This window comes from Panthera pardus, unplaced genomic scaffold, assembly GCF_024362965.1.
Source record: "Panthera pardus isolate Hobbes unplaced genomic scaffold, ASM2436296v1 HiC_scaffold_17, whole genome shotgun sequence".
NCBI lineage: Eukaryota > Metazoa > Chordata > Mammalia > Carnivora > Felidae > Panthera > Panthera pardus.
This window is the reverse complement of record NW_026526732.1, coordinates 56,725,401-56,748,539: the sequence shown is the minus strand read 5'-3', so window position 1 is coordinate 56,748,539 and position 23,139 is coordinate 56,725,401. Positions and strand designations below refer to the sequence as shown.

General features: G+C 40.8%; 1 long non-coding RNA gene across 2 annotated transcripts in view; it reads left to right on the top strand.

Moving 5' to 3' along the window:
• The window catches only part of LOC109263476 (uncharacterized), a 128,509-nt gene that overhangs the window by 81,968 nt on the left and 23,402 nt on the right, over nt 1-23,139 (top strand). The gene's annotated exons all lie outside the window — the stretch shown is intronic.

Sequence of the window (23,139 nt, the reverse complement as noted above, 5' to 3'; positions counted from 1 at the left end):
CCAGGTGCAAGATTCTCAGGGTCCTCTCCCAGGGGAGCCGCATAGCATGTGCTTAATTCTCCCAACCATGAGTTATGACAACACATGTGAATGCTGCAAACCAGCGAGGCTCATCAGAGACCCAGCATCCAGGGTTTTTACTGGGAACACCCTCTGCTTGGCAGATGCCAAAATCCAGACTCCCAGAAGGAAAATATGTGTTTGCCATAAACCACATTGTTTATACAAATAGTTCAGACAGAGTGAGACACTCTTATCAGCTAATGGTGGGAGCCCTTCTAAAATCAAATGTCCCAGACACTAGACGAGGGTCAAATTAGCAGGCCTTTTAAAAAAATAGTATTAGGCATCGTATATTAACTTCTTTCTGTACAGCATGATTTAGATTCTGTTTGGACAGAACAAGTTGATAGAAGAATCTTTGCATAACTCTCTCTCCTCTTTGGAATATATGGATATCATTGGTGGTTTTGACCGGCCTTTTGTCTCAATTGTCCCTTCAGAATTTTTAATTTAGGGAAGTCTCTGGGTGACAATACAGAGAGGGTAACCTCACTGAAAGATTTTTTTTTCCTTACAGTTCCTAAGAGGAGGACATGTAAGGGCATGCCATGCCTGGCAAGCCCACGTGGGAAAGCACCAGGTAGGGTTGGGAGGCAGAAGGAGTGAAAAGAAAGCTCGGTACAGAGCCCTTTTTTTGTTTCCTGCAGGAAAGAAAAGGTAGGGTAGGAGGAACAGTTTAGAATTAGCTAGTGTGGGTAATCTCAGTGGGCTCTGGGCTATATGGGTTGTCTCTGGTATTCTGATACCTGGCCCTGGGATGATTTAGGGAAGAGGAAGTATTGGCTTGGTGTGTGAGTTAGATAAAGGGGGTGGTTGGGAATATGGACTTGGAATTGGTTGGTTTGTATATGAAAAGCATGTTTGCAGGTGAGTTATTTATTATCTCTAGGAATTAGCTAGGCCTAGGAGGGACATTCTCTTCCCAGCCAGCAAGGCCTTTAGGATGTTGAAATATCATGAAATAAAAAAAATAAATAGGGGCGCCTGGGTGGCTCAGTCGGTTAAGCATCCGACTTCAGCTCAGGTCATGATCTCACGGTTTGTGAGTTCGAGCCCCACATCGGGCTCTGTGCTGACAGCTCAGAGCCTGGAGCCTGCTTTGGATTCTGTGTCTCCCTCCCTTTCTGTCCCTCCCCTGCTCATGCTCTGTCTCTCTCACTCTCAAAAATGAATAAAAACATTAAAAAACAAACAAACAAACAAACAAACATGATTACTACACCTTTATTCCAACTTCTTACTTGTACAATAACCATACGGCCATTGGGCCAGTTAGCCCCATCTGTCTCCATACATCATATTACCACAAATAGGCAGATCCACTTACAAACACCAAGAAGGACCAAGAGTATTGTTGGTACAGTTAGTGACAACCAGGCATTGTCCTAGAGTCTTAAGGAAAATGATTTAACATTCAATGAAATGTTTTAGGAGTGTTTGAGAAGATGATTGGAAAGAGAGGAAGAGAAGCATTCTAACTAGGTAGAGGCTAACTATTTGGGTTTCATGAACCAGAGTATAGACTGAAATAAATCCAGTTGAGTTAGGGCAAGGGGAAGGAGAGTATATCACCCATTGTTCTTAGATGAGTGAATTGAGATGCAGCTGGGAATTAACTTTTGTGTTGAAAGATGAAGGGTTCAAAATCATATGGGAGAAAGAAGAGTCTTGTATCTGAGAGTGAGAGAATGAGAATGATTAAAGAAGCCTAGAATAATGTGCAGGTAGGAGGGTCAGTAATGAGGCTTGTAGAGAAACAAGCCAGGAACAAATAGGGGCTGAATGTTAAGAATAAAAGAAGGGAAGACAAATCCTCCACTCTTGGCAATGTGAAGATTGCATGGCAAAAAGGTAGGAACAACCTAAGTGTGCATCAATAGATGCATGGATAAGCAAAATGTGGTATATATATATAATAGAATATTATTCAGACATAAAAAGAGTGAAATTCTGATAAATTCATGGATAAATCTTGAAAACATTATGCTAAGTGAAATAAGTCAGACACAAAATGACAAATACTGTATCATGCACTTACATAAGGTACCTAGAATAGGCAAATTTATAGAGACAGCAAGTAGAGTAGTGATTACCATGGGACTAATGGGGAGGAAGGAATAGGGAGTTATTTTAATGTGTACAGAATTTCTGTTTGGGATGATTATAAACTTACGGACAGAGATAGCAGTGACGGTTACACAACATGTGAATGTACTTAATGACACTAAATTATGTACTTAAAAATGGTTAAAATGATAAATTTTAGATTATGTATATTTTACCAGAATAAAAGGAAAAGAAAAAAAGGTGCCCACAAATTGGACAATCTGGAAGAAATAGTTAAATTCCCTAAAATATACAGTCTTCCAAAACTAAATCAGAAAGCAATGGAAAATATGAACAGACCAATTACTAGTAATGAATCTGAATCAGTAATCAAACACTACCAAAATATAAAAGTCCAGGCACTAATGGATCCACAGGTGAATTCTACCAAACATTTAAAAAGAGATAGTAACTATTCTCCTCAAAGCTTCCAAATTCATTCTATGAGGCCAGCATTACTCAATACTAAAACTAGACAATGACAGTACAAAAAAAAAAAAAAAAAAAGGAAAGAAAGAAAGGAAGGAAGGAAGGAAGGAAGGAAGGAAGGAAGGAAGGAGGCCAGTATCCCTGATGAATATAGATGTAAAAATCCTCAACAAAATATTAGCAAACCACACTCCAAAACACATTAGGAAGATCATTCATCACAATCAAGTGAGATTTATTCTGGGAATACACAGATGGTTCAATATTCACAAATCAATGAACATGGTACACCACATTAACAAAACAAAGGATAAGAATCATATGATCATCTCAGTAGATGCAGAAAAAGCACTTGAGAAAAATCCAACATTTTGGTATCCATTTACCAAAATCCATTCATGGTAAAAACTCAACAAAGTAGCTTTAGAGAAAACATACCTCAATATAATAAAAGGCCATATATAAAAAACCCACAGGTAATGTCATGCTCAATGATGAAAAACTGAACTTTTTTCTATGATCAGGAACAAGACAAAGATGTCCACTCTCAAACTTACTCAACATAGTCCTGGAAGTCCTAGCCACAGCAATCAGACAAGAAAAGGAAGTAAGAGGCACTCATACTGATAAGGAAGAAGTTAAACAGTCATGATTTGCAGAGGACATGATACTATACATACTATACCCTAAAGACTGCACCAAAAACCCACTAGAACAAATAAACAAATTTAGTAAAGTTATAGGATACAAAATTAATGTACAGAATTCCATAGTGTTTCTATACACTAATAGTAAAGAATCAAGAAATTAAGAAAGCAATCCCATTTACAATTGCACCATAAAGAATAAAATACCTAGGAATAAACTTAACTAAGGAGGTGAAAGACCTACACCCTGAAAAATTATGAAACACTGATGAAAGAAATTGAAGGTAACATAAAGAAATGGAAAGATATTTCGTGCACATGGATCAGAAGAACTAATGTGGTTAAAGATGTCCATACTACCCAAAGCATCTGTAGGTTTAATTCAATCTCTATCAAAATATCAATTTTTTTTTACAGAACTAGAACAAATAATCTTGAAATTTGTATGGAACCACAAAAGACCCCAAATAGGCAAAGCAATCTTGAGAAAGAAGAACAAAGCTGGAAGTATTACAATCCCATATTTTAAGATATACTACAAAGCTATAGTAATGAAAACAGTATGGTACTAGCATACACACACACACACACACACACACACACACACACAGATCAATAGAATAGAGTAGAGAGCCCAGTAATAAACTATGCTTGTATGGTCAATTAATCTAAGAAGGCAAGAATGTACAATGGGGAGAAAATAGTCTCCTCAATAAATGGTGCTGAGACACGCAAAAGAATGAAACTGGACCACTTTCTAACATCATCCACAAAAATAAACTCAAAATGGGTTAAAGACCTAAATGTGAGATCTGAAACCATAAAATTGTTAGAAGAAAACATTGGCAGAAATCTCTTTGACATAGGCCTTAGCAACGTTTTTCTAGATAGGTCTCCACAAGCCACAGAAACAAAAGCAAAAATATTGAGACTATACCAAAATAAAAAAGCTTCTGCACAACAAGGGAAACCATCAACAAAACAAAAAGGCAACCACTGATTGGGAGAAGGTATTTGCAAATGATATATACAGTATGGGGTTAATATCCAAAATATATAAAGAACACCAAACTCCCCCAAACAATTTGATTAAAAATGAGCAGAGGACATGAATAGGCATTTTTTTCCCAAGCAGACATACAGATGAGCAACAGACACATGAAAAGATGCTCAACATCACTCATCAGCAGGGAAATAAAAATCAAAACCACAATGAGATATCACCTCACACCTGTCAGAATGGCTAAAATAACAAAGGTAAGAAATAACAAGTGTTGGCAAGGGTGTAGAGAAAAGGGAACCCTCACACACTAATAATGGAAATGTAGATTTGTGTAGCCACTGTGGAAACAGTATGGAGGTTCCTCAAAAAATAAAAAATTGAAATACTATAAGATTCAATAATTTCATTACTGGATATTTACCCAAAGAAAATGAAAACACTAATTTAAAAAGATACATGGACCCCTATATTTATTGCAACATTATTTATAGTAACCAGAATATGGAAAAAAAACCCCCTGTGTCCATTGTTAGATGAATGGATAGGGAAGATGTGAGATAGATGGATGGATAGATAGAAAGATAGATAGATAAATAGATATAATGGAATATTACTCAGTCATAAAAAAGGATGAGATCACACCATTTGAGACAACATGGGTGGACCTAGAGGGTATAATGCTAAGTGAAATGTCAGTCAGAGAAAGACAAATACCATATGATGTCACTCATGTATAATCTAAAAAAAACCCCAAGTGAATAAACAAACAAAAAGCAAAATCAGACCTATAGATACAGAGAACAAACCAGTGGTTTCCAGAGGGAAGGGAGTTAAGGGGATTAGCAAAATGGGTGAAAGGGAGTGGGAGGTATAGGCTTCCAGTTATAATGGCATGAATAAGTCACAGGAATAAAAGTCACAGCATAAGGATTATCATCAATGATATTATAATAGTGTTTTATGACAGATGTTAGCTACACTTGTGGTGAGCAAAGCATAAGGTATAGAGGAGTTGAATCACTATGTTGTACACGTGAAACGAATGCAACATTGTGTGTCAAGTATTAAAAAAAAAATTAAAGAAAGACAATTAAAAAACATGAATGAATGGCAGTTGAACAATGACTCTGAGATGATAGCATGAAGAACAAGATGGGTAGTGGTGGACTCTGAGAGATGTGGGAATTTGATGGTTGGTAAAGCTGATACCAAGGTCATAGACTGCGTTCATATGGACCTGTAAGCTTTCTTTACTGGACATTGACTATTCCATTACCCCTAGTTAAGTACCATGTGAATGCATAGTTTGGGTCTAAAGAAGATGGGAAGGAGGACTGACAGAACAATATAACTTTATCATTGCTCCTGAAGAATAAAAAAAATACACTGTGACAGTGAATCAGGAGGTTAGGGTGTGTGTGTGTGTGTGTGTGTGTGTGTGTGTGTGTGTGTATGAGAGAGAGAGAGAGAGAGGGAAAGAAAGAAAGACTATTCACTTAATGGTAGTAATAAAACCATTGGGTATACCAATACAAACAATAAACCAAAAGGCTGGCTGTTTTTGTGGAAAAAGTTCTAGATTAGGCAACCAGATCTGTGAGTGCCAGTTTTCTGTCTTAACTGTGTGACCTTGGATGAGTCACTTTGCCTTTGTGAATCTGTTCCCTAAATTTTCCTTTATTTCAATCCAAAATAAGGAAATTATTCACTTTATTTCTATTTTTTTGTAGTTACCCTTAAATTTTAGAATTCATACTTGTTCATTTTGTCCAGTGTTGATACCCAAATCCAGAGGCGAATCTTCAGATCTTTGTTGTCATAGAGTTTGCCTCCCACTAAGGTGTTGAAAATACCAAATGCTGGCTTTGCCAGATCTATCGACTAACAAGAACATAAGCGTGTGACAGAATCCTCACCTGCGGGTTTGAGGGGAAGTCTGCTGGATAAAAAAAGGGCTCCTACCTGGCAGCAAGAGAAAAAAGAGGAGCAATGCTGCTATTCCTCATCTAGTCCACTCTTCTTCAGCAGGGTACTGTTAACGGCTGGAGCAGCCATCTTGCAAGTATGAAGGGACACATTGGAAATCCCAGTCAAAACCCTGACGACTACGAGTGGAAATTCAGTAAGAGCCTAGATCCTCTGAGTCATTTCTGAGCTACTGAAAAAAACCTTGAACTGTCTATCTTGGAATTTCTTGTAATGATCCCCATTATATAAGCCACTTTTGGTTGGGTATTTTGCTTTTTCCAGCCAAAGATATTCTACACGATGCAATCCACTTCCTGAAAAATATAAGAACCTTATAAAATAGAAACAATTCAAAAGTGACTATAACACACCTCCATTAAATCTACAAATCTCCTGGGGCGCCTGGGTGGCTCAGTCCGTTAAGCGGCCGACTTCAGCTCAGGTCATGATCTCATGGTCCGTGAGGGCTGTGAGTTCAAGCCCCGCGTCGGGCTCTGTGCTGACAGCTCAGAGCCTGGAGCCCGTTTCAGATTCTGTGTCTCCCTCTCTCTGACCCTCCCCTGTTCATGTTCTGTCTCTCTCTGTCTCAAAAATAAATAAATGTTAAAAAAAAAATTAAAAAAAATCTACAAATCTCCTCCTTTGTGTACCTACACCCTGCTTCTGTTCTGCTACAGTGGATGACTGTCCATGCTCCTGTATAAAGGCTACCCCTCCATTTGTGCATGAATGCCATCCTTTTCTGCTTGCTCAAGGATATCAGTCTCTTTCCTCATTGTCAACTTTTTATTCACTTCTGATTATTCTGATCATCACACAAATAGAGAGTAATATATAAACCACATCTTCTTTATCCATTCATCAGTTGATGGACATTTAGGTTCTTTCCATAATTTGTCTATGGTTGAAAGTGCTGCTTTAAACATTGTGGGGGAGGGGGGCAGCAATGTGAATGGAACTGGAAGGTATTATGCTAAGTGAAATAAGTCAGTCAGAGAAAGACATATATCATATGTTTCACTCATATGTGGAGCTTGAGAAACTTAACAGAAGACCATGGGGGAAGGGAAGGGGAATAAAATAGTTAGAAACAAGAAGGGAAGCAAACCATAAGAGACTCTTAAGTACAGAGAACAAACTGAGGGTTGATGGGGGGTGGAGGAGAGGGGAAAGTGGGTGATGGGCATTGAGGAGGGCACCTGTTGGGATGAGCACTGGGCGTTGTATGTAAGCGATGACTCGACCCCCCAAAACCAAGAGCACACTGTGTACACTGTATGTTAGCCAAATTGACAAATTGTATATATATATAAAAAATAGAGGGTAATATCTTCCATTCAAAACAGAGCAGAACAAAACAATAAAAATCTGCTTGACTTCCTTTCCCATTACAGTCACTACTCCATTTCCTTACTTACCAATGCACCAAAATTCTTTGAGATACCCATCTATACTTCATATTCTCACTTAACGTTCTCCTCTCTTGAGCCCCCTCCATTCAGGAGTTTTTCTTGGCCACTCTTCAGGGACACTTATCAAAGTCACCAATGACTTCCGTGTCACCAAGTCCAATAGCTAATTCTCAGTTCACATGTTGTTACTTTCTCTTGGAAACATTTTATTCACTTGACTAACTAACTTTACCCGTCTCTTCTGTCTTTCTACATACGGGGGCTCCTTCTCAATCTGCTTTGAGAGTTCCTTTCAGCTTCCTGAGCAGTATTCAGAACTCTCAGGGATCACTATTCAGAACTCTCCACTCACATTCCCCAGGTGATTTTCTTTCATTACATTCCATCACTACAATGGTGAATCCCAAATATCTTGGATCAGAATGACAGCTCAGTATATCCGACTGTCTAGTAGACATCTAGGTTTAGTTGTCTAAAGGGCATTTCAAATTTAACATTGTTGAAAGCTGTACTCTTTATTTTCCCTTTCTAACTGCTTTTCTCATTCCTCATCCTCAGTAAATGGTCTCGCCAAAACCTTGGAGTCATCCTTGATGCATTTTCAAAAAATTTACATTCTGTATCCAGTCAACCAGCAAATGCCTCTTGGTGCCACTTCTACTGCTATCATCCTTGTCCAGACCACTATCAACTCTCACCCATATTATTGCAACAGATCCTCGGTCACTTAAAGATCGAATCTGGCTATGAGTAAATTGCTCAAAAAAGTACTCTCTTCTTGGCCTAGAATTGTCCAGATAGTGGAGGGTACTTAATACCACAAGAAAGTATGGAAGCCAGCTGGATGTAAGATCTCTTTCCCAGCGTCATCACAAGGATTTCCAATTGCTTCTCTTTCCTAACATTGTTGTCCTTCCCCCACGTAAGTGAGTAAAGGCCGTAAACGCTAGATCTACATTTTGGGTTTCCTCAAAGATGGCTCCCGATTCTTAACACTGCTTCACTAGGACAGGCATGTGACCTCTCGTTATTCTCTCCACGTTTACAGTGCTACAGAGGATGTGCCAAAGATTGTCTTCGTTTGACCTTGATGTCTCCCACTTTAATAAACCTGAGGGAATCGTAAATTGCAGGGAGCAGCAGGCAGCCATGACCTGACCCTTGCTTGGTCCCTCGCAGAGCAAAATACTGTGGCACTCATTAAATATTCAGCAATCTATTCCCAGTTTAAAACAAACAGAGTTGATCTTTTCAGACCATCTAGTGGGTCTTTGTTACAACTGAAGAATGACTTTCCGGCTTCATTAAACATTTAGGCTATTTCTTGGCTTGGTGTAGCTGCCGTAATCGTGACAGCAGATCGAGTGTGGCCATGTAGACTCTCTTTAATGCAAGGAAACTTCCATTATATTCTTACTGATGATCTTTGGCAAAGATGACAGGAGGGGAGATGGAAGCATCAGAAAGCTAAGTACAGAAAACATCCCAGAAAATTGGCATGTGTTCTCAAGAAACAGTGTTAGAGCTATCTAATGTGTGGGATGTTTGATGATAACATTGTTACCACTTATTTGTTTTGAAATGCCTTCCCTTGCTCCTTAGTCTAGATGAAAGTACAAGGGAAGTTTTAGCTAAAACTGTTCATAAACTCCTGCCAGTATTGATACTAATGATGACCTAAAAGATACTACAAATGTAAGCTCTGCCAGTACCTTCAACTTGCTCCTTTGCATTTACAGCAGTTTGGTCCTCCATCAATAAATATTTTTTTATTTTGTCATATTAATTGTTTTAAGAGCCCATCTCTGGTTGTGGTTATCAACTTCTGCTTTTGTAGCATGTGTTCATGTCCTCAAGTAAGTGCTGAGTCTGTTGGGAATTCAGAGAACCTGTATTCCCATTGAGGTGGTTGAACAATAAAAATGGGAACTACTATATATATTTGTGAAGTGCTTTAAACTTGTGCTATTTTAAAAAAATTTTTTTTAATGTTTATTTATTTTTGAGAGAGAGAGAGAGAGAGAGAGAGAGAGAGAGAGAGAGAGAGAGAGAACACAAGTGGGGGAAGGGCAGAGAGAGAGTGAGACATAGAATCTGAAGCAGGCTCCAGGCTTCGAGCTGTCAGCACAGAGCCTGATGTGGGGCTCAGACTCACGAACCGCGAGATCATGACCTGAGCCAAAGTCAGATGCTTAACCAACTGAGCCACCCAGGCGCCCTGTGCTAGCTACTTAATAAAAAAAAAAATTATGACACACCTTTACATTTTTCTTCCATCACCCCAAACCAATGAAAATTTAAAATATATTAAATATGAATTCATTGTAAATATAAGGTAAAAAAAATTTGTTTTCCTTATGTGTTCTCTGTCATCCATCAACCTGCTCTAGCCTTGTAGCTTCCTCCTCATGCTGCCTGAGAACCAACGTCTAAAAGTCTTTGTTGCAAATCCCCCACTGCTTCATGTTTTGATCGAACTCTGCCTGGGAGCAGTGGCTTTTTATTGGTTTTAATGTAGTTTGTCATAGAACACATTTCATGGGATAACTCTCTGCTTTGGTGTAATTCTTCTGCATTCTGCTGGTCCTTAAATACCATTTAGTCATGCAATTTCAAGCTGAATCTGATCTCAGGGATTGTCTATCTAACGTACTTATTTTATAGATGTGAATCTAAGGTTTAGACAGGCAACCGGCCCAGCCTTGAAGATTGTTTCATCTCCTTCTCAGTTTTCTCAACCTATTTTCTTTCCCCTGGGTTAAGATTTTCCTATTTGTTGACCTTAATGATGTTCCACTTTGTTCCACTTACCATGACCTTTTTCAGGGTACGCCTTTCTGGGTTATACACATCTTTCTTCCATTCTGTTGTATCTCCCCAGCTCCAGCTCCATCATTTTGTGTGTGGGTCGGGGGTGAGAGGAGGTTTGACTTTTTATACCCACATCTTGTCATCTTCTGCCTTAAACACATCTATCTATCTGGAGAGCTGGAGAGAGGGGCAGGCTGTGGGAGAGAGAATGAGAGAGAGAGAGAGAGAGAGGGAGGAAGAATCTTAAGAAGGCTCCACTCTCAGTGCAGAGCCTGATGTGGGGCTCAATCCCACAGTCCTGGGATCATGATGTAGGCTGAAATCAAGAGTTGGAGGCTGGACACTCAACTGACTGGGCCACACAGGCACCTGTTAAACACATTTATTAAACCAAGAACAAAAAGTATATAAACAATGTCCCACTTCCCATGAGTGTAGAATCAAGAAATGTGTTGAATCTTTGTCCTCATATAGCTGGCTACAAAGTTTTCTATCTATCAGATCTCCATACCTTGTTTCCATTTTTGCTTCACACCCAGCAAGGAGCCCAACACCAGGCTCACCCTAAAGCCTGTTTGATCAAGACAGGAGCCCAGATCCGGAGCTGGCCTCTTAACCAACTGAGCCCCCCAGGCGGCCCCACCATACCCTATTTGTATGAGCCATATGTAACTAACACACAGAAAGTTGCTACTAAGAAACCGAGCAAGTTTCCTCCTGCTTCCTTCGGTTAATGTCCAATTTTACCATTTAGATTTTATTCTTTCTACTTAATGCTTGTGTCACAGATTTTTTTTTTTCACATTCTATCTAAAGTATGTGGCAAGAATATTCACTGGCTCAGCTCCCATGCATACATCTTCAGTAAAGTCCCTTTTTTCCACTTTCTTTTGTGGTTTTGCATTTTGCTTTGTTGACTCTTGCTTCAGATTCTCTGGGTTAAGATCCAAATGGCAAGCCAGAACACCAGTTTCTTCATTTGCATGGAGACATAAAATGTCTAGAATCAGCATCCCCTTCCCTGTACAGAATTGGCTAAACCTCACACACCTGGCCCCTTGACTAACTTTTTTTAGACTTTGGGCTGAACAAACATTTCCTGAGCATGTTACTCCTGCTGTCAGATTACGCTACAATGAAGTAAAGCACATTTGCCACATTCCAGGCCCAGGGCTATACCCTGGTCATTGTGATAGGGCTTTGCCAGCTCCGGGCACATGATGTGAAATAAGAGACCCTTAGGTGTTTATTTAAGTGGATCTATTTTAATTTTCAAATTCCTAACAACATTTTCCCAATGAATATTTGGGTTCCTTATTTACATTTTGCTTGATTTCTTTCCCAGTATATTTATTAGCTTCCCTCCAGCAGTGTGTTTTCTAGTTCTTAACTCCTGTACCTCCTTTAAAGGACTTATTCTGAGTTTATCAAAATACATAGCAGTTCCTGGATCCAGTATTTAGTGCTGTCTGTGGTCTCCAGTTTTGCATACTCTCCTTATTTGCCTTTACCGTGAACACTTGCTGGCTCTCCTTGTTTCATCGTGCTCTTCGTCCTGCTCTTTGTAACCTGTCTGCCCTCCATCTGGACGAAGACTCTGGGCATAAAGGAAGTGGTCTCAGGTTTCATGGCACAACAGCAACCTTGCCCTCCACTTATCTGGTTTCCGAAGCACATGTCCGCTTTCAGTCAGCAACTTAGAACGTCACCTAGAACTGCAGCAGGCTTCTACACGAGCCACTGGAGTCTACCAGCTTCTAACCAAGCTTGCCACAGGGTAGTGCCATTTGGTCTGAGGCTCTTGCTGGTGCTTCAACTTCCTCCTCTTGACCAGAAGCCAATGGACTTGAACCACGATGGTTGGTTTGAGGTGGTTTTATTAGTGGCCACTGGGAGAACTCAGTGTCATGGAGGCCACTTCCCTACTCCCCGCAAAACAACCGTCAGGGCATCTCCCAGCGTGTGGCTCAGTGTCGCCTCTATGAGATTATGTGTGAGAAGTGCCCTTTAGGATTCACCGTTAGCACTTCCGTTCCATGTTGTCTTCCATTGTTTCACAGCTGATCGTGGAGTTGCTCATCTCCCCTCTTGTGCCCTCATTAGATGATAAATTCCAGGCATGCAGGCCCCGACTTACTCATCTCCACATGCCTCCCGCCTACGGCACTGTGCCCGGGGAGGAGTGGAAGAAAATGTCTGTAAAAGGAATTTCATGGAACTGTGATCGAGAACGTACAGAATCTTTTAGGGGTGGTCATGCATCGTTAGGCTAGCAAAGGACCTTTCTGTAGCCGTGAGAGGTTTGGAAATCTGTTCTCAAGTTCTTGTAGCAGGGGACACATCATGTTTTGCAAAAGTATTTAAAGGAAAGGAGACTGCGTGTTCTGATTGAGCCGTCTGAGGATATACACATGCAAAAGGCAGGAGTTGATGCAGGGAAGCAAAACCCCCCCTGTCTTGCTTCATCCTCAACTATCCCCTTTCTCTCTGTTTCCCCCCAAGTCCCCAATTTGAGCTAATCTTCTTAGGGGAACTTTTTAGCCCTGTTTAATCAGGAGACAGGAAATGTGAGGTGGAGAGAGGAATTTACAGGGGGAGGCATGACATTCTGAAAACTCTGTATGTTCTTTGAAATATATTAAAATACAGATTCGCATTTTCGGACCCAAAATATCCGGGTTGCCTTGAAGGAGGATTAGGAGTGTCACAGCAGGGATGCAAAGAGAAAGATTCAACATCCACCCTTTGACATCTAGAGGAGGGCTTCTGGGTCGCAGAAAAGCATTCGTTTTGAAAGTCAAGCTTTGTGGCGAGAGAATTTCTTTAGCACCTGTCAAGAGCCATCCTGCGGACTAGATCATAATAAAAGGCAGGGATAGAGAGAAGTCAGCGTATGACAGAAGGTAGGTGGCATGTGTGAAAGAGAAGAGAAAATGAGGAGAAGCAGGCAGTGAGGCACGGGTGTCGTAACCACCCCTCTTTGGGCTGATGTCCGAGCAGCCAAGGTGAATTGGCGGAGACAAAAGCAAAGGGCTTTGTGCCCTGAACGTTCTGGATCCCTGGGAGGTTGGCAACATCCGCCTGTTGGCACATCTACCAAGGCTCACCCCTGAAGGAGAAGTTGTCGTGACAGATGGGCCTGAGGCGGCGCCCAGAGCTCCACAGCCTACCAGGCAGTTTGCAGGGAGCCAGAGGTCCCTGAGAGGCCCACTGCAGAAATTCAGAGATCTGGGGAGGACTGCCTGGAGGCGGAGGTCAGGAGGCAGAAGCTGCAGAGGAAGGGGAAGTGGCCAGCACGCTGGAGCCTGGTGGCAGATGATAGAATGCTGTTCCCAGCGGGCAGGTGGATGGGCCCATCGAGCCTCAGCAGTCACTGGTGTAGGGCCCAGACCAGATCTTTACTGTGACCACGGCCTGGCCCCTGGAAGGAAGGTGAGAGACAGACCAGCTAGAGGAGGAGTGCCTTTAGTTAGCGAAGCCATTCGCTCATTGAAGCCATGTGGGGTAAATAGTATTTTTATTTTGTGTCTGAAGACGCCGCGGCTCCAGAAGTTGAGGTGATTTACCCAAATTCATCCAGGGGCCAGCAGACTCAGGGCAGGATTCAGCACTCACCCCCAGCAGTGCAGCCAGGTGCTGAGCATCACTTTCTCTGCTCCATTGAAGCTTTTGATGTTTTCTGGTTTCTACTTTTAGCTGTCTTTCTTAATTTGGAAAGATGCCCAGAATTCCTCCAAGATGCACACCCCAAGCAAGTAAAATGCAACGTGGCTTGGTACTGTGGTAATGACTCAATCAATTACCTTAAAAAAATTTTTTAATGTTTATTTAGTTTTGAGAGAGAGAGAGAGCACAAGCGAGGGAGGGGCAGAGACAGAGAGGGAGACACAGAATCTGAAACAGACTCCATGCTCTGAGCTGTCAGCACAGAGCCCGATGAAGGGCTTTAAGTCAGAGAAAGGTGAGATCATGACCTGAGCTGAAGTCAGATGCTTAACCAGCCGAGTCACCCAGGTGCCCCATCAATCAGTTACCTTTTAATAAAAATGCTGCAGTAATTCCAAAAAACAAAAAACAAAACAAAACAAAAAAAACCCCCCAAACTCCACATGGGACAAAAGTGGTTATTGGGGGAATCCCTTGATGAGTTCTCTCAGTTGATTTTATAACTCACTTATTTGGAGCTTACTGGATTTACATTTTATACTCCAAACTCAAAAGGAAATCGTTAAACATAGCAGAATGTTGAATGTTCACACTTCATGCCTTTTCCATTTTTCTTTGTTTTGCATATGGTCAGAGCCTGTGATAAAGACCTATCACAGTACCTATATTTTTCTCATTAACCAATGTAGAAACTCTGTTGCTTAATCGGGATTTTGTCATATTTTACATCTCAAGTTTTTCTTGGGAGTTAAAAATATATATACGCTTGTCACCAAAGCCAACACAGAAAGAGGTGGCAAAGGAGTTAGCGCGTGTGGCCTGAGTGGGAGGCACCTGTGGTCTGACTGAGGTCAGGGGAGCTTAGAGAACTGGGTATGGCAGCTCATCCCAGGCCAGTACACAGACCCGCCGCTCCCCACCTCCTCTCCACCAGCGTTTGCCCAGTAAGTTCAGCCGCAAAGTAGTGACACTGGAAGTGGAGGGAGGTGCGTGGTGACTGTACACAAGTGTGATTAAAAGCCACTCCTTTTATTCTGTCTGGAGACAAAATAGCTTCCTAGATAAATGTTTATGATTTGAACTTGAAATGTCATTGGTGGAATATGTATTTTGCTTACAAATGAGACTAAGGGAGTTGTATGGAGGCTTCCGTAACTCAGACATAGGGGTTTGGAAATGTCTTGACCCCTATCAAAGTACAATAAACTTGACATTAATAATTCCTTGCTGGGTTTTTTGAAATTTCTTAACTTTTATTTAGATTTGAAAATATTGGGAAGGACTAAAATGACGTATGTAGTCCTGGACTGACTGTATTTGTCTTTGGGTACCCACATGACATGTAGCATCTGTGCTCCATGGCCAGACATACTGCTCCACCTGGGTTTTAAAATACAGGGAGCAGAGTGGGGTGCCTGGGTGGCTCAGTCCAGCTTAAGTGTCCAGCTTCAATTCAGATCATGATCTCATGGTTCGTGGGTTCGAGTCCTGCGTCAGGCTCTGTGCTGACAGCTCGGAGCCTGGAGCCTGCTTCGGATTCTGTGTCTCCCTCTCTCTCTGCCCCTCCCCAACTCATTTGTGCACGCACACGCTCTCCTTCTCTCTCTCAAAGATAAATAAACATTAAATAATAATAATAAAATAAAATATGGGGAGCAGAGTTTGGTAAACGCCTTGGCTGGAGATTAAAGTAAGACAGTAAGACTTCATATCGTGATCGCAAAAGGATTAAATCCACATCACTAGGGAGTTCAATTTAATGAGTCTTAGAAAATAGATGATCACCTTTCTTAAGGAAATGTATAGCATCCTTCTAATACATGCAAATTCAACAGAAGTTAGAATATACCAGGATTTCTCATTTAGCTGATTTTTTATTTAATGTAATTTCAAATAAATTTAGGCATATGATAATTACAGCAGGATTGCAACAGTTTTATAGAAATTGAGAATGATAGCATTGTGAATTAGGAGACAAGAGAAAAAAAATTCTCACACATCCCCCCCCTAAGAGCTAACATCATTTTGGTGTGTTAATCATTGATTCCTCAGCTGACCCCCCACATGGGAATCACCTGGGAAGCTTGTTACAGTGCAGATCTCAGGTTCCTTCTCTGAGTCAGAGTCACTGCAGGTAAGACCCCACAAATTTATATTTTTTAACAAGCTCCCAGGGTTGATTCTGATTTGCAGCTGGGATGTTAGCTTGTTTAGCTACTCAGGGGATAGTTTTACCACCAGTTCATCTGGAGGGCTCATTCCAGGCTTTGTGCACAGATCACCTCTGATGAAGGCAATGGGAAGCCACTAAAGGCTCCAAGCAGGAGGTGACCCAATCTTATTTGCTTTTAAAAGCTTATTCTGGAATCAGTTCATATGAGGGGAGGCAGACTTGGATTCAGGGGGACTGATTATGAAACATGGTGGACATAGCTGAGGCATATTTAGAAGGTGGATTTGGTAGAACCTGGTGATGACTGAATTTCACAAGGAAATAGCCAGACATCTTCTAGACTCAGGGAATAATATAGATGGTAAAGACTATTCATGGAGATAGGGCACACAAGAACTTTATTTCTCTCAAATACTTTTTATTATAATTTATTATTTTTCTCTCAAATACTTTTATTAAATTTTCTCTCAAATTATTGAGAGAAAATATAATTTATTTATAATTCCTCTCAAATACTTTTCCAAAAGGTGGTATTTAAATAATGTATTTTAGTTTAGGCAAAATATAACTGTCATTATATTATAATGAAATCTTTAAGAGGGAAAAGTAGTAACTTCACAGTGGAGAAATCAGGTAGACTTCACCTTAACCAAGAGATCCAAATTAATGTCACCGGGAATGACACATATCCACACCATGTACCCCTGATGTGATGCAGTGAGAAGGGCAGAGCATCACATCTGGGGTATTCTTACCAAAAGTACATAACCTTGTTTTTGTAATGAGAAAACCTCAAACTAAAAATGAGGGACATTCTACAAAATAACGGGCCAGTCCTCTTCAAATGTGTCAAGGGCAATGGAAGGCAAAGAAAAAGAGGCACTGTCATAAACAGAAGACTGAGGAGACATGACAGCCAAATAAAATGTGGAGCCTGGGACAGAAAAAGGATATTTAGTGGGAAAAGTGACAAAATTTGAATAAGGTGTGTAAGTTATTTAATAGTGTTATAGCGTGTGATGGTCCCCAGGTTTTGATAATTATACTATGATTATGGAAGATGTTAGACTTAGGGAAATCTGAGTGAAGGGCATATGTGTTTTCTGCTCCTTTAGTCACTTTTCTGTATATCTAAATTACAAAGTTAAAAAATTACAAACAACATTCATTTTTGTAACAATTAAAAAATATAGAGTAAAAGACACCTTTAAAGGGTTTACAGCTTCTGTGATAAAGTCACTGGTGCTTGAAACAATGTGTATGTAGGGTACAAAATCTATGTGAATTGGTTCCAGTTCCTGTGTGTCTAGTAATTTTCCTCTTCACTAGTTTGGACTGGTTTAGGCTACAAAACCTCTGTATTTCCACTATCTTCATCATTGGTCTCAGCTGAACCTTTTGATATTGTGGGATTCCTGGGGGTAAATTCCTGCGTGACAGGTGAGGCCACATAACAGCACTCCTGGGCTGAAACGCTGAGATCAAGAGTGAAAGGCAAACTGTCCGCAATATCTATTCCTTAATTTCCCTTCTGGAAACATCTCTTCCCAGAACTACCTTCCTACTCTGACCATTCTCTCCCTCACTGAGTAAACCTGAAACCCACTTTAACCCACTTGTTATCCCTCACAGCTATGGAGGGATAACTTGGAAATGGCAAAATCAACTCAGAAGTTCAGGTGTTACCAAGCAAGGAAGCCCCTCCTAGTTTTCTTCCCTCTCAAAAGACATTTGCATTTAACAACTATCCGGGATGAACTGGAGGGAATTTTACACTCTGAGGCAAGACCAGAGCAGTGCAGAGCTGGGTGGGGAGTTGCCAGTGTTTCTGGAGTCATTCAGGTACGTGAAACTTCTGGAGCTAAGGTTGCAGGGATCTTTGCACTCTGGAACTGGCCTGTTGTAGGGCCAACACCTAAATGTCCTGGGAGAAGTAACATGAGGTTACCTGTGTTAACTTCCATTGTTTTTGCCAGAATTGAGGCTTGTTATGTTTTGATGCTGACCTTGTTTTCTTTTTTTTTTTAATTTTTTTTTAACGTTTATTTATTTTTGAGACAGAGAGAGACAGAGCATGAACGGGGGAGGGTCAAAGAGAAGGAGACACAGAATCTGAAACAGGCTCCAGGCTCTGAGCACAGAGCCCGACGCGGGGCTCGAACTCACGGACCGCGAGATCATGACCTGAGCCGAAGTTGGCCGCTTAACCGACTGAGCCACCCAGGCACCCCGATGCTGACCTTGTTTTCAAGTTAACCTTAGTTTGACTCTCTCTTCAAAATGGCTGGAAGCTCTTGCTTTGATACTTACCAACACCATGAATATTTTGGGACCAGAGAACAGTATTATATTTTCATTGCCAACTCAAATGTAAATCGTGTTCTAAATCCCATATTAAAAATAAATTTTTTTAATGTTTATTTATTTTTGAGAGAGACAGAGACAGAGTGTGAGTTGGGGAGGGGCAGAGAGAAAGGGAGACAGAATCCGGAACAGGCCCCAGGCTCCAAGTTGTCAGCACAGAGCCTGACGCGGGGCTCGAACTCACAAACCGTGAGATCATGACCTGAGCTGTAGTGGGATGCTCAACCGACTGAGCCACTCAGGCACCCTTCTAAATCCCATATTACCATTAAGGTAGTTTGTTTACAATTCCTAGTGTTATTTGGCATTAACCTCTCCCACAAATGGCCATCAGGACATTTTCTCTTGAACAGTAGAGATGGTGATAGCTTTCTTAGTTGTTTACCCAGCATTATATGAAGCCTCCTTGCCTTTGTGTCCCCTGCCTGCCTTCAGCTGATGCAGTAAAAAGTCTGCCCGAGGCCCTGAGCTTCTTACCAGAGAGAAGCCTGGCAAGTGGATTCAGGGCATTGTTTGCAGGACAGGTACCAGAGTCTGAGCCTTAGGAGCAGACTCAGGAGAGGGAGAGCTGTGCCCCGAGAGGTGAACTCTGACTGCTCAAAATAGTCCTCATAGTCTTTGTCCTCCAAGCCCGAACCTGATAAACAAGCTTTAATCTCAATTGCTCCCCGTCACCTGCCTTTTACTTGACACTGCAATTCTCCAGGTGGCTATTCCTGGAGGGTGCTTATCCAGAGATTCATTTCTTCCTTTTTATCTCACTGCCAATGTTAACTTTGACTTTATGGAAGTATAATTTATAAGCCATAAAATTCACCATTCCAAGTGTACAATTCAAGGACTTTTTTTTGTAGAAGTAAGAACTTTTTTACTGGGTTGTGCATCCATTGCTGCAATCCAGTTTTAGAACATTTCATCATCCTAGTAAAATTCCTTTATGTCCGTTAACCCCCAACTCCAGGCAACCTCTTATCTATGTTCTTCTGTGTTAATATAGACTTTTTTTTTTTGCATTTCATATAAATGGAATAATATGGCATGTGGTCATTTGTGTCTGGCTTCTTTAACTTAGCATAATGTTTTTGAGGCTCTTCCATGAGGTAAGCAGGTCAGTGCTGTTTTTGTGATGGCAGGTTCCTACTACCCCAACCTCAAAATTCCTTAAAGCTGCTAAGACCACCTGCTCGTTAAGTGGTCCTCCCACTTCTCTTCCTGTTCCCCTAGCGTCAGTTTTCCACGTTATTGGGTCTGATCTGTTCTTCTCCCTGCTCAGCATGGATGGCCTCACCTGGGCTCAGCTGCCGGCCCTGCCCTCTCCAGTCCACCTCACCACATTCAGGTCTTGTTCAAATGAGACTTCCTTAAAGGGGTCCTCTCTGACCTCCTTGACTAAAATAACATCATTTGTCCTGAACTATTAGCTTGCCCTGCTCTGTTTCTTCATAGTTTATTAATTCTTTAAATTATATTTTCTGTTTATCTTTAAAAATATTTTTGAGTTATAATTGCCATATAACATTAGTTTCAAGTGTATGTGATTCAATAGATGTTTACATTGCAAAATTATCACCACAGTAAGTCTAGTTAATACCCATTATCATACTAACATATATATTTTTTTCCTTGTGGTAAGAACTTTTAAAATCTCCTTTCTTAGCCACTTTCAAATATACAGTGCAATGTTATTAACTATAGTCTTCATGCTGTTCATTATATACCCAGGACTGACTTATTTTATGACGAGAAGTTTGTGTGTGTTGACCACCTTCACCCATTCTGCACCCTCTGCCTTCCACCCCATCTCTGGCAACCACCAATCTGTTCTCTGTATCTGTGAGTTCATTTTTTCTTTTTAAAGATTTCACATATTAGGGGTGCCCGGGTGGCTTAGTCAGTTAAGTGTCTGACTTCAACTTGGTCATGATCTCACCGTTTGTGAGTTTGAGCCCTGCATCGGGCTCTGCTCTCAGCACAGAGCCTGCTTCAGATCCTTTGTCCCCCTCTCTGTCTTAGGCTGTGGTGGGCTTAGGTGATAGATACACTCCAGAGGTTAATAGGACAAAAAATTGAGAAGCAGTGCTTCTAGAGGATTTAGGGAACGGATGCCAGTGGGTGGTCGGCAACCATCTAGTTCAGATGTTGGAGCTGGACATGAATGGTAAAAGCCCAGAAGAAGCTAGCAAAAAAAGATCTCTGAAATAATGAAAAGATTTATTCCATCCTGAAGCCCTTTTTGAACAATTGGTATGTGGTGACCTTGGAATGGACTTTCTCAGGTAATGTCTCATCATCATTGATACATAGTCAAGACATTAGTTATGTCTAAGGATAAGAGGAATATTAAGTTAAAGTAAAATCATATTACTAGACATGATTTTATAAGGAGAGCTGAGAGAGTGCCTGGAAGTGGTTGGGGGCAGTCGTTTACTGTATGGTATGTGGGGATTTGGTGGGTCATTAGGTGTTATCATGTAAGGGAAAGGCTTACTAGTAGAGTGAATACGTAAGCTTGAATTAAGGCCATAGTGAATTCAAGGATAGTAGAATAAGAATGATGAAGGTTAATGAGAGCCTTGGTGGGCTAATGTTCATTAAGGCAAGGCTTCCTCCTCCAAATAAATGGATGAGTAGGTGTTCAGCAGCGATATTGGCAGTTTGTACTAGATACAGCTAGTGCTCTTGGTTGGATGAAAAGACTAATGGTTTCGTTAACTACTGGTACTGGAATGAGTGGGATGGGTGTCCCTTGAGATAGAAAGTGGGCTAAGGATGCTTTTGTTTTGTGACGCAAACCATTAATTACTGTCCCTACTTAAGGTGGAATGGCTATTCCCAGATTCACTGAAAGTTGTATGGTATGTGTAAATGAGTGTGGTAGTAGGCCCAGGGGTTTGCTGGGTCAATAAAAGGATGAGGAATAGAATATTAGGGTTCAGTTTTGTCCTTGATTTTGTCCTATGATTATGGATAGTTATTTGTTTTTTTTTAATATATGAAATGTATTGTCAGATTGGTTTCCATACAGCACCCAGTGCTCATCCCAAAAGATGCCCTCTTCAATACCCATCACCCACCCTCCCACCCCCCATCAACCCTCAGTTCTCAGTTTTTAAGAGTCTCTTATGCTTTGGCTCTCTTCCACTCTAACCTCTTTTTTTTTTTTTTTTTTCCTTCCCCTCCCCCATGGGTTTCTGTTAAGTTTCTCAGGATCCACATAAGAGTGAACACATATGGTATCTGTCTTTCTCTGTATGGCTTATTGGATAGTTATTATTTGGTCTGATGTTAACTGACTTAGTCATTGTTTGATAGCAATTAGACAGTTGTTGATTAGCTGGTTAGGTATAGGGGATATAACGAATAAAACTTTAATAGATAACCCTATCATTATTGGGGTACTGAAAGAGGCACATAGATTTTCATTTACTTTTTCTCTCAAGAGGTGAGGTACTCCAGTGTCGTCGTCGTTTTTAATTCTGAGCTTGATGGGTAGTAATGTTTTGAAATGTTTAGTTGAAATATAACAAATAGGGTTATAATGATTGATATGAAGGTGATAAATTATGTTGATGTGTCTAGTTGTGGCATATCATTAAAAAGGCTTAAACTCTGTCTTTAACTTATAAGGTTAATGCTACTTGTCTTCTTAATGACATTACAGTACAGTTGCAGATCATTTTTCTAAGTGTTTTAGTGGAATTAATTCAGGAATGATTGGTATAAAACTGATTTAACCCACATATTTCTGAGCACTGCCCATAATATAGGCCTGGATGTATAGGTATTCTGGTTGATTTAATTGTCTGGAGATGGCTTCTATTTTTAGGCCTAGAGAGGGATGGATCATGAGTGTAAGATGTCTGCTAATGAGATTAATATTTGGATTGTTATTTCTATGCAAAAACAACTTGGTCGTCAACCTTTACTCGTTGTAGTTCTCCTGGTGTTAAGTGTTGTGTGGGGATCAAAGTTTAAGAAGTCAAAGAAGTCAAGAAATAGAAGTCACAGTTTAAGTCTTCATAGTCTGTATATTCATAGCTTCAGTATCATTGATGGCCCATAGTTTTTACAGTTAGTGAGGGGTTGTTGATCTCAATTAGGATTAGGATAGTCGCTGGTAGGATAGTCTATATTGTTTCTACTTCTTGTACATCTGTTGTATTTAGGTTAATTTAGCTGTTAATATTAGTGAAATGATATAAAGAACTAGAGAGCTGATTAAGAAGATGATTATGTATGGTTGTTAAAGTGTAGGAGTTCTTCTATGATGGGGGATGTTGTACCTTAGAAGCCTAGTTGAATGGATATGCCACGGAGATATAAAGAACTTACACCCAGGAGAGCCCGGGTGGCTCAGTTGGTTGAGCGTCTGACTTTGGCTCAGGTGATGATCTCCCAGTCTGTGGGTTCAGGCCCCACATTGGGTTCTGTGCTGACAGCTCAGAGCCTGGAGCCTGCTTTGGATTCAGTGTCTCCCTCTCTCTCTTCCCCTCCCCC